We start from the raw sequence: 12866 nt of genomic DNA on the forward strand, positions 1-12866 counted from the left end.
TCTCCATTTCCCACATCAATATTTGAATGTATACAAGTCAACCGATTCGTCTCGCATTAGACTCGATAAAATACATCTGCAGTAAAGTTGATTTAACAACCACATAATTTATGAACCTGTCTTGCCTCTAGAGTCCAACACGTGAAGTACTTAAAACTCTGGAAAAAAATATAAATCTATTTTACACTTCACTTCTCGATACTTCATTTAGTCCCTGGAGTTCTCCTCTACTTTCGACTTCTTTACTCTTAACAGATACTATGTTTACCTATAATCCGACTCGACATTCCTTAACAATTATCACAATCGATTCCTCTCAGGTTTATGCTCTTTCCTTATTCCCGCCTCCCTAACTACTTGACATAGAATCCTTCTAGTTATATGTATATATACAGGGTGGTCCATCGGAAGTTTCGGATGAGATTATCTCCAAAATTATCGAGTAAAAACAGTGGATAAGAAATGTTCGTAAGATCAGAGGAGGACATAAAATGATACTACATGTGATCCACAGCCCCCTACCCCTTCAGTGGGGTGTGGGGCAGCTTTCAAATCTTAAATGGAAACACCCACTTTTTATTGCAGATTCGGATTCTCTATAAAAAAGTTACCAAGTTTTGTCTGAAACATTTTTAAACTATTGACAGATGGCGCTGAAATCGAGAAAAATTAAAATTGGGAAGAACTCTGATTTATTTAGAATGATCCGAGGACGACGCATGAAATGGATGCAAAATGTGCACCCATTCTTTCATTATGCCAAATTAAGCTTTTTTTTTCCGCAGTATTTGATGGAGGGAGGCGGAATGGTATTAAAATCTTGTTACGGAACTCTTCACAATTTCATTACTCACCTGACTGTGGCGCTACCGTGACCAAACTGGCAACTATGGCTCAATATAAAGGTCGGTGTAATGTGATCAGACGTCACTTCACTTTCAGATTGTGAACCTTAAACATCAACTGACGAAAGTAAATTATTCTTTAGCGAAACATGGCTCACTTATCCTCCTACAGAGATAGTTGATATGATGTTAATTTTAGGTGGATGCCACAACAGGTACGCTGCAGCTGCATAATTGTATGCGGATAGTTTCCCAAACAGATGACATCCAAGGGACAATATTATTGGACATTGCACTCGACGTGCTCGAAATGGATACATGCACCGTCCACCTCGTCATCGCGATTACAATGAAAATGACGCTCGTACGCTACCATTCTCACCGGTGTTCAACTGGATCCTGAAACGTGTAGTTGTGCAATTCAGACACAAACTGGAATATCGAAATCAACTGCTTTGAGGATTTTGAAGGCACATAAATATCATGTGTATCATACTACACTCACAGAGGTCTTGATGCAAAAAGATATGCAAATACGCTTGCATTTCTGCCAAAGGGCCTTGGAAATAAGAGGTGGCAATGACTTTTTTTAGGTAAGTTATGTTCTCTGATGAAGCCACATTAAAAAACAATGGCGAATTAAATAATCATGATTGTCATTATTGGTCCCCTGTCAATCCACGCAGACCCATTGACAATAAACACAAATGGTCGTTCGTGGTCTGGTGTGGAATTTTAAACAGTAACTCGGTAGGACCGTATTTTTTTTTTTACCAAAATGTTACTGGGGAATCTTGTTTACAACTTCTCTGTGATGATATGTTGGAGCTAATGGAAGATGTTGATTTAGAAACTAGGCAACAAATGTGGTACCAACAGGACGGAGCAGCTCACCATTATGCTAAAAATCTGCAGAACGTTTTAAATGTGCGGTACCCTGGTTGGTGGATAGGATGCGGTGGACCAATTCAGTGGCCTCCACATTCACCAGACCTAACATCTCCTGATTTTTTTCTTGAGGTTATTTAAAAAATATTGTTAATGAAAAAGAGCCCACAACGCGAAACCATACGGAGCAACGCATTTGAATAGCGTGTGTAGCCATACCACGGGATGTGCTGCTCAAAACTGTGGACATCTTACGCAGACGATTGACTTTATGCATTGGAGCAAATGGGGATGATTTTGAACAATTTCTTTGTGGATAATTTCATTATTTAAGCACCCCAAATTCTAAATAAATAAAAGTTCTTCCACAATTTTACTTTTTTCTCGATTTTAGCACCATCTGTCAATGGTTTAAAAATGTTTCAGACAAAACTCGATTACTTTTTTATGGCGAATCCGAATCTACAATAAAAAATGGGTGTTTCCATTTAAGATTTGAAAGTTGTCCTCCACCCCACCCAAAGGGGCGTGAGCTGGAGGTCACGTGTAGTATCATTTGATGATGTCCCCCTTAGACGTTACGAACCTGTCTTTCCCACTATTTTTTACCTGATGTACAGTTTTCGAGATAATCTCATCCGAAACTTGAGATGGACCACCCTGTATATTTTCCTATATATACATGCAATGTACTACCGACACAATAAACAACAATATGTGCATATTTCCTGCTGTACACATACCTTCTCTCTCCAACACTTGATGGTTCTCACCTTTTGACAGGTTTCTAGTCAGTAGTTTCATTGTTTGTTACCCGTGTATCTTCGTGTGTGTGTGTGTGTGTGTGTGTGTGTGTCGCCTGATTCTCGGCCTACTTATTTGAAGTAATTTGTAGGTTATTAGAAACCAGGAAGTACTTCTGCAATGGAAGTAGATGCATATGGAAAGAGGGACAAATAGATAGGTCCTCAAACAAGAAGTAAGAAAGGAAAAAAAAATAGATGTGGTTGCTAATATCGAAGAAGAGAAAGAAGACGGACCCAGAGACGGGAAACTTTCCAACCCCCTTCTCCAGGACCCCTACCTCGCCGGTTCTCGAGTGACAAGCTGGAGGAGGTTCCTACATTCCCACCGTAACCTTTAAGGCCCCCGAAGCAAATCTTAGCAACCCTGTGGAAATAGCAGTGTCAAAGAATCAGACACACTTGTTTGCGAGGGTTGTTTGAAAGGTGTGATGTGTGTTTTGTGTCATTCGTGATATATCTGTTAGTTTAAATCGTGCTTTTATCTACACTACCCAGCCCCTTTCAAAATATATAGAAACCCTCCCATCTATATCATATCTCATGAAAGGTATAAAATATTCTATTCAAAATAAAAAATTATACACTACGATAAAATATTTGTTGTCTGTCACATTATATTACATTATCCATAAATATAAAATTCCACTCTTTTCATTTCATGTCTAGAGATCACTGTTTTTTTCCGTGGTTCTCCTATGCCGGTCTTTAAGTTATGTTTACATCCAATTTGCTAAATACTAAAATTATAGGATAGTTTAAGAATTCAGTAATAAACTACAGAATCGTGTAAGATTTGAAGGGAATTCAGTGCAGGAAAACTACTTCAGAAGAAACGCCGAAAAAAACTAGGGATCCGACAGTCGTCACTCCCCCGTTAACACAGAACGTTAACGTCCCTGCGGGATAAATGTGACTCCGCCCGGATCCCATGGATCTGGTATTAACTTCACTTGAGCAAGTGCAAACCAGTAATTTTCGCTTAATTTTGCGTGGAAGTCACCCCCCCCCCCACCACCACCGCAAAACAATCACCACTTAATTAGGTAACACAACATCAGGTAAAGTTATTCCATTTTCTACCCTATCCTGGATAAATTTGAATCCTTTCCACAAGTCACCTACAACCTTGCTGGTATTATTAATTTCAGAAGAAGCAATAGTCGAAATGTTCAGGTGGTTACTCTCGTGGCAACTCCTCGATCTATCATTTCTTAAAATGGTTCCTCCAAGCTACATACACTTCTAACAACAAAGCTGGATATATTCTCTTTGAAATTTCATCCTACATTATTTACTCGTGTACTGCCACCTGAAATTTGCTATTGAATAATCGACATTAATTTCTTACACTGATGTGTCTCTTTTGAAATACTTAAAACTTGTGTTACAATATTGTATTCATTATTGTACACGTCTTTTAAAGATTCTAAGTTTCCAATGGGTTTCGATTCTACATTATTACATTTGGCATCAAATTCAGTTTCCAAAGCAGCCATGTCTTCACATCGATTACTAGATTCTTTGCTTTGAGTGTCTACTCTGATGTTCAACAAACCTATGTTTGTCATCTGAATATTTAAAGTTTCATACTGATCCTTTAATTCAGAATCCATTGAGTTATTAAGTCTAGGTTTTTATTCAAAATCTCACGTCGCGTTCCAATTTAGAATTTAGTGATTTCATCAATGTGTCTATTTCTCTACTTACAGTAGCACTCTGTGCACCGAGTTTTTCACTTGAAGTTGCACTTACTTCATTTCTCAAAGAAGCACCCTGGTCATATATTTTCTCATTTGAGTATTTACTGAGTCTAAATTAACTTTGAGCATTTAAAGTTTTATTTAGTTCCTTTCTTAAAGAAGTATTTTGAGCAGTCAATTTGTTTCTTGAAGCTGCTGAATCTGCACTTTGGTCATCTATTTTATCATTTAAAGTTTTAATCAAATTCACTAATTCAGACCAGTCTGGCACCTCCTCACTCACTTTCATTGCTATGGCTGGTTCTGAAGCTTCCCCGATTCTCTGTGTATTATCCATATTTGTCTTAGTTTTTGATCAGGTGATCATTTAACGAATTAACTCTAAGCATTGTAGCTACACTAATACAGTCTAGTGACCAGTTTCTTCGACTTTGTACTGGAACAATTATTTTCCGCTCACCCGGTGTTAGTTTAGGCTGCATGGATGAGCAGGTGTGGAATCAGCACCGGTGAACAATAACTGGTGCCGGTGGCATCGGTTGCTGGTTTTCGTGTCTGCATCGGTGTGCGGATGTAGAATCAGCACCGGTTAGCAGCAACTGGTGCCGGTGACGTCGGATGTTGTCTCTGCATCTGCATCCCTGCGACGCCTGTGGGAGCTGGACACTCCTCACACCGAATCTTCTTAGTTGAATTATTCTCGTTGCATGTCTTCTTAGTCTTAATACATCGAGGTCGTCTTTTCATTCTTTTAACATCATTACTTTCGTACGTCTTTCACTGTGTTGCATTCACAAAATTTTTGATTTAAGTTTGGGACTTAATTCAATTACATGAAACAGTTCTCTTGTCTTGTTATACCTGATTGCTATGGCAACACATCATATCTTCTGCTTCGATTTTCTCTCAACATTCCCATTTTTCCAAGTCCTGTCACGGTGATATTTGACATTAGAAATTTAAAAAAATACTTAACTATGTGCTTACATCTTGGAAAATAACCTCTGAAATACGTACATAATTAACAGAGATTTAAATTACTTTATTCTTTCTGAATTTTTACACATTTGTAAAGTTACATATGAAACATTACATTAATTTTTTGCTTCAAGGTACGCTGCACGTAAAATTTTAAATAAGTGACATTTTAGTTTATTTTTTAATGTGATAGTGGACATGTTTTCTATTATCATTATGTAGTTTGGCAGACAGTTGCATAGAAGGCATTTTGCTTTTACAGGCTCTTAGTCAGTTAAGTTGACCCAATTTCCTTCAGTATGTTTTTTTAAATTTTGTTATAGTTGTGGATATTTCTGTTTAACAATGCAGCATGGTGACTTTTTATGTTAATACATACACAATCAAAAGGCTTTTGAAAAGTCTAGAAACATACCACAAACTTTCTTAGTAAAGAAAAAATGCCATATTCTGATTGATGCCTAGCACGGATTTAGCACAGGTAGATCCAGCAGTACAGCAACAGCTGAATTTCTACTGTATTCAACTACGGCACTAGACTGACAAAAGAAAGTTTGTGGTATGTTTCTAGACATATTGTTATTAATTGCACTTTCTATTATTTTAGATGAGACAGGTGTAATAGTTGTTGTTTGGTAATTTCCTGGATCTTTCTTGCTGCACTTTGGAAATGGGGATCACCTTACTCTTTCTTAAACATGTCGGGAATAATCTTACAACCGTGGCTAAATTTATTAAAAAAAGTTAGAGGCTTTACCACCCATTGCAGTCTAGTTGCAGTCTAGTAGGTATAACATCTCATCTGTAAGTATTTTTGTTTTTTAATCGATGTATTTTTGTTTTTTAATCGATGTATTTTTGTTAGTTCAGATTCATTTGTTGAGAGAAAGAGAGAATTTTCTCACGAGAAGTACTTCCAATGATTGTGTCAGTAGAGTTTTGCTTTGTTACTTTGCCCACTGCGTCACCATAATGTTGATTTATAATATCACAGACTTCTTCAGTGTTTTTCTTTATAGAAAATAAGAAAGAGATTCAACACTGACCTCTCCATATTATTATATAAATTTATTGCAGCAAGCCAGTGGTTGCAACATCCATGTTATTTACACCAATAATTTTATACAGTCTATTGTATTTGGCACAATGAATTTTAATTGTAATGTTATAACATGTTTACAGTGCAATATTTAATAAATTCCTTTTTTTTTTTTTTTTTTTTTTTTTTTCCTAGTACTCAAGAGACATTTACAGTGGGGTGTGCAGTTGAGAACAGTTCTCCATCTACCCCTCAGTGCTCACCAGAATTATCCAAAGTGGGGCACTATGCCACTTCCAAGAAGCAGGCCAAAGATGTCCTGGTAAGCAGCACATTGTCAATGCTGCGAGGCAAACAAACAGCAATGAGGATGGCAAGTTGGGCCAGTATGTTGCAGCTGAGCTGATTACAACTAAAAATAGAAAATTGAAGGCAGAGACAAAGTGCCTTATCACGAATGTCATCATGGGTGCAATTCAGAAAGTTACTGATTGTTAATTTTTAAATAAAAGATTGAAAATTAAAAATTGTGCTTCTTTATAACTTCCCACTGCCAGGGTACATACCCTACAGGATTGAAATATTCACAGGATTCTCACTCACTTCTGTGGCACGTGACGATGTCCTGTTTCCGTCCTGTTGCGGTAAGCTTGCGAGAGATTTGTCACACCGCCAAGACCCATTCCCTACGGTTTACAGATCTGTGTCTTCGACATCAGTACTTGCCAGTAAGTGCTATCTGCATCATCAATTGAATAATTGTGCAGGAAACAAACAATGGAAAATCTAGGATGGAATGTAACAATATTATGAAATGAAAGTTGCCACTCACCATATAGTATGTTGCGTGCACACACACACACACACACACACACACACACTCTGCAGTCTCCGGCAACAGAAGCCGCACTGAGTGGCTTCAGTTGCTAGAGACTTTCTAGAGACTGCAGGAACTGATCTGGCTGTTGGCATAGATCCCCCCCATCACTTACCCTGCCATTGCAACCAATGCCAAGGGTGAACCTATCTATACCTAGAATCTAAAACAGCCAGCAAAACAAGGCTGTGAAATGTTTTTTAGTTGTAATATGTCAAGCCAGCAGATCGTGCTGTCCATTGCACCTGAGGAGAGAATTTGTACAAATATTTAATAATGGACACATTTATATTGCCAATTGCAGTAAACTGCTGAAAAGTCCTACTGGTGAAGAATATTTAAGATAAAATTTCTTTTTTATACATTTATATTCACTTCGGGAATGCCAGGTTTTCAATGGTACATAGCTCAATTTTGTTGCTTGCCAATACAGCTTGGAAACTGCCACAAGTTTTAAAATTTTTTTTAAAGTTGATTCCCTTATGCTTGTGTTGTTGCGGCCTGTTAACAATTTAAACAAAATTAACTACTTAGCGCCACCTAAAGGTACTCCCCACTTGAAAAATAACACTAGTTTACCTTCAAGTATTTATCTTTGTCTGATGCAAATTTCAGCACACACCTGCACAATAATTGTTTGAAATGCTTGGCTGTGAAATTCTATGACTGAAAGCTAGGCTCTAAATGATTCCCTAGTTGCCAGGAATTGAAGTGTGACAATCAACCCGAAACATAGTAGTGCATAATGGAGGTTGTCAGTGATATATGATGGTCAAATCATAAAACACAAGTTAAATGGTCCGATTCTTACCTCCGACTAGGTGAAATAGCTTCCCTCAGCACAGTGTCACACACACAAATCCCACCGTGTAGCATGGACAATAGTTTGTCAAAACAGGACACATCCATCCTGGCTAAGTTCCTGAATTCCAGAGGATCTTCGGGCCTAAGCTCTTTCCTTAACAGGGAGTCTGACCCTCCCTGCCTTCAGCCCTTTGCAGCCAAGGCAGAACCCAAACCCTGCCCCTGGCGTTACGTCACCGTTCAGTCTTAACTACTGAAGAAGCTACTGTCACTGCAAATGCAGCTTAAATAATACCATCGTCCAAGTCTATAACACTGAGAAACAAAAGCGAAAGTAAACACAGTTAATAACAATAATAATTTTCTTGCACCACCAACAGAATGGTTTAGTGTACAATTCTGTATAACCATGAATAATTTCATTCTAGTGCTGCTTAATAAATATGAACCTAGATCACTCAGAAGATTTAATGAGTAGTACCAGTTCTAAGAAACGATAAATTTGCATACTCGACAACATAAACAAGACTGTAGTTCCGAATATGTTCTCTTGGGGCACTGGGGTAGACATACACAGTAGTTGTGTCACACAATCGGTCGAAGTGCCACACTCGTTGCTTGGGGTGCTGGTGCAGATTTGTATATGTTAGGTGTGTCTTGTAATACTGGCTTAAGACTAGTTTGCTCATTCAGACGTATGCCCGTGTTGGATTTTTTGATAGTTTTGTTCATTAAGAAATTATGACTTATATAGAAAGGAATGGTGACAGAATGAATGCTTGTGATGAATTCTTCTCGGGTTAACAGCCGAGTGGTGGTGTCGTCTTGTCGCAGTGTTTCAATGAGTTTTATACCCGTCATCCTTGCCAGAAGGTGACTGATACGAAACTCATTGCAACGTCGTGACAAGATGACGCGAACACTCGGGTGATAACCCGAGAAGAATTCATCAGTGGAACACGCCGAGAAAGACTGCAATATCATAGAATGCATGCTTGTTTGGTGCGTGTCGGAATACGAAAGAAATGGGTGTTCCTATCTTCTGTTCCTTCCTCTCCACCACAGAGCCGCCAATTTCTGGTAGGGAAAGGGGGGGATTGGGGGGGGGGAGTCAAGGAGTTGAAGAATTTAATTAAGTAGTCACTCAAATTGATGAGAGGGGGGGGGGGCGTGGTGAGAGTGCGAGGGGGCGCTATTCATTTAACTCGTACCTGAAAGTGTTCCTGTATATGTGAGGGGGTGGGGGAGTGTTGGAGGATTCCTGTGGGTTGGTAGGGGGAATGGGGTGAAACAATAGGTTAAAGACCTGCCAATCAAAAGGAAGGATTATCCTCAGTGAGTCAATCAAAAGAGAACAATAGCTTTCCCCCTGAATGCGTACTTGAACCTGATGTAGGCAACCTACACAAGCAAATTGCTCTGAAACATAATTTTTGCCCCTAGGGCAAAGAAAGTGCGAAGATAATTTTTTAGAGCAGGTTGACTACATATAGGGCAAGTATGCACTCGGGGGCAAACCTATAGTTCACTTTTGATGGTTATGACCCCCTAGGGATGATCCTTTCTTTTCATTGACAGGTCCTTAACCTATTGTTCCCCCATCCATCCCCTCCCCCCCCCCCCCCCAACCCCCTGGAAACCTCCAATCCCCCCCCCCTTTCCCATCAGTGATGCAAGTACATCACATCTTCAGGCCTTAATTAGTCGAATAGCTCCCTCACACACTTATCAATTGGATTGACTGCTTAATAAAATTGATCCCTTATTAATCCCCCCGCCCCCCCTCTCTGCTAAATCCTCAGCTCTTCCTTACCTGGAAATTGGCGGCTCTGTACTGGAGAGGAAGGATCTCGTGACAGGAAATTCGTTTACATAGCAGAGGGTATCATAAAAAAGTTCAGTTTGAAGGGGTCGGATCTCTCTTACTCACCATTCTCTACTGGTTGGAAAAATGCAGGTCTTGTAAAGAAGTAATTAAATTCATCACTTTTTTATTCTGATTACACAAGGAATACTGTCATGAAACACCCATTACGTGTAATTATGCTGTTAAAGCCGTTCTGTCACGAAGCGTGCACTGTCCATCGTGCCATCGCACCACCTGCGCAGGCTGCCCAGAATCGGGGTGCACCGGCGAGAGACTGAGAGGCAGCCGTGCCATGCGCAGGTGTCTGCTCGGGCCCTACGACTGACAGACCGGATGTCACACTAATCGCCGAACAAAAGCGTGTGAGAAATTCCTGTCAAAACACGTGCTCTTTCTGTCTTTATCCTCCCGTTTTGCCGGGCCTGCACGTGCCGTCGGTCGCAGTCGGACCGAATTGCAAATAAAGCAGCGTATACCCAGTAAATGCCTGTGGAATACCGATACTTGTGAGAACTGGTACTGGTTTCTGAAAACATTAATAAGATACTCAGGAATTTCGTGTAGGTTTACAGTATTCCATACTTACTCTTGGAGTGCACCGTAAAATGCTAAAACTGATGGAGTTTATGTGCAGTGGCCAGTTGAAGTCGATGAACTATTCTATTTTGCTAGCATTGAAAGCAGTGTGACACCCCTCCAACTTGTATCTGTGGTTGGATTTCCTTTTTTCGGTAGTTGAACAATGATGCCACACCTGCAGACTTCTAGAACTTGCTTTGTTTGACAAAACACAACTTGGTTTTTTGTTGAAAAAAAAAAACCCGAAGCAGCTTAGGTGACACTCAGGTCAGTGATTTAGTTTAATACACATGGGGTCGCAAATGTTGGGAAATAATGAAAAGTAGATGAGAAATGTTGAACCTTTGATGTGTATCACATTTGCAACAGTTGGGCTTGGGTGTGAAGGGATGGTTGAGTAATGCAACGCTCTGTCAAGCAAACAGTGCAAATTTCGAACATGTTTTGCAAATGTAAACTGTTGTCAACACAGAGCTAACAAAATTATTGTCATCACTGTAACCGAGTAAAAGCTGTTCTCATTTTGTTTCCCTTCCTTCTGTCCCTTCTTGTTGTGTTTAAAGACACTATTTAGTAAGAAAAACTGGTCATTTACTGTTAACAATCTGATTCAGCAACTTGTATTAGTTTACTTGTGACCCAATATAGTAGGGTTGTTGTCCTGTATTTTGCAATAAACCAGCAGAGACTGCAAGTCTGACAAATAAATCTCAGTGTGAACACACAACTATGTCATGCAGTAAAAGAATTACTGCTTTCAGACACAAGACTCAAACCCTGAGCTCCCCGCATCAATTTGTACACATAGCTCTGAGCCATATCAACATGAGTGCTTAACTTGTCAGGATGATCACGTGCAGAATGGTACGTCATGTGGTGGCGTCTCACGTCCAATACTTGTCACCCATTATTGGGGTATTAACTGACATATGCGACCCATGTGTCTTATATTAAATTCCTTGTTTCAGAGGTTTTTAAAAGTTTGTAATAATAATCATAGCGTATGTTGCACAGTTTAGTAAGGTGCTGATTAAGTTCAGGTCTCCATATTTTAGAATTCTGGCAGAGATTTCATGCAGGTAAGCTGCTTTATTGTTTTTAAGTGTCTGGATTGCTGCACATGTCTGCTTCTGTGGTAGCACCTGCTTTGACCATTATGTCGTGCATTTTTGGGCCATTTTCAAAGTTGTAAGCATTGAGTGCCTTGGTCTGTTTTAAGGTTTCTCCAAAAAAGTCAGCCCATTGTGCAGCTCGTTCGTCTTTTGTGATCAGGAATTAACCATTTTTATCCTTTACTGGGCAGTTTGAAAAACTTTTGGAAATGAGTTAACTCTTCAATATGTGATGTTAAGAATGAGAGTGAGAAAAAAGTTTCATAAACGTTTTAAATTATGTATAAAGTTTGTTGCAAATCTGTAAGATAAGTTGAAAACCCACATACTGACTAGAATAATGATTTAACAGGATACCTTGTGGCCCCACAGTCATGTCAGATTTGCTAAAGTGATTGAGAGAAATAAAACTATTGCCATTTGTTGCCGTGGCAACCACTTCATTAATGTGTTAACATATTGTGATGAAGTTGACGAAAACTGTATACAGCCAAGAAAAAAAAATGGCTCTGAGCACTATGGGACTTAACATCTATGGTCATCAGTCCCCTAGAACTTAGAACTACTTAAACCTAACTAACCTAAGGACAGCACACAACACCCAGTCATCACGAGGCAGAGAAAATCCCTGATGCCGCCGGGAATCGAACCCGGGCGTGGGAAGCAAGTACACTACCGCACGACCACGAGCTGCAGACTGTATATAGACAACCATGCAAATAAAGCATCTAATGTGTGCAGTACACACCAAAGCCTTTCACAGCTCCTTGGTCGGTCATTAGAAGATTGTGGTGGTAAGAGGGTGAATAAAAAAACAAGTCGGAGCATACATCTGCTTTGAGGCAATGTTCTGCCAACTCAGTTCTGTTTGTAGGATTACCTATACACATCAAATGGAATACTTTGGCTGACCAGGCTTTCGTCATGTTGGCAAAAATAAGTTTTGATGAGATAAATTTTAATACAGCCCCTCTCATCTATCTCTGTCAATTGAAACTATAAGTGTATGGCTGTCACTTGTAGATAAGTTAATTAATCAACAGTTGATTCAATGACATTGATTTTAAAAATAAAAAATTTGTACCCCAAGTAAGAACAAAAATATTTAATTGCAAATGCGGCCTCTGTAATGAAATTGCTGCTTAACATTTACAACTCAGTTATTCATTACAAAACCAGTTATTTTCCAATATTCCATGGTTTTTTCCCTTACAAATGTTACCTTATATAATGTTATGTGGAATTAAGCTCAGTCAGTCAATAATTGTAATTGATCTCTTGCCCTAACAATAGCTAACAAAGAAGAGGGAGATACATTGATGAAATCTTTTATGATACAGAGTGGCGCACATAAAACAGGCCTGAACCGGA

At 39.2% G+C, this 12866-nt stretch overlaps 1 protein-coding gene across 22 annotated transcripts in view; it reads left to right on the forward strand.

Moving 5' to 3' along the window:
* The window catches only part of LOC126227762 (uncharacterized), a 932351-nt gene that overhangs the window by 758557 nt on the left and 160928 nt on the right, over window positions 1-12866 (forward strand). For 14 of the 22 annotated variants that reach the window (XR_007544023.1, XR_007544029.1, XR_007544025.1 and 11 more), the window contains one exon: window positions 6452-6783. The exons of the other annotated variants lie outside the window; for them this stretch is intronic. The gene's annotated coding sequence lies outside the window, so the exon portion shown is untranslated. Of the gene's footprint in view, window positions 1-6451; window positions 6784-12866 lie in introns of those variants that run through there. 22 annotated transcript variants of the gene reach the window in all.

Source organism: Schistocerca nitens, unplaced genomic scaffold (genome assembly GCF_023898315.1).
Source record: "Schistocerca nitens isolate TAMUIC-IGC-003100 unplaced genomic scaffold, iqSchNite1.1 HiC_scaffold_340, whole genome shotgun sequence".
NCBI lineage: Eukaryota > Metazoa > Arthropoda > Insecta > Orthoptera > Acrididae > Schistocerca > Schistocerca nitens.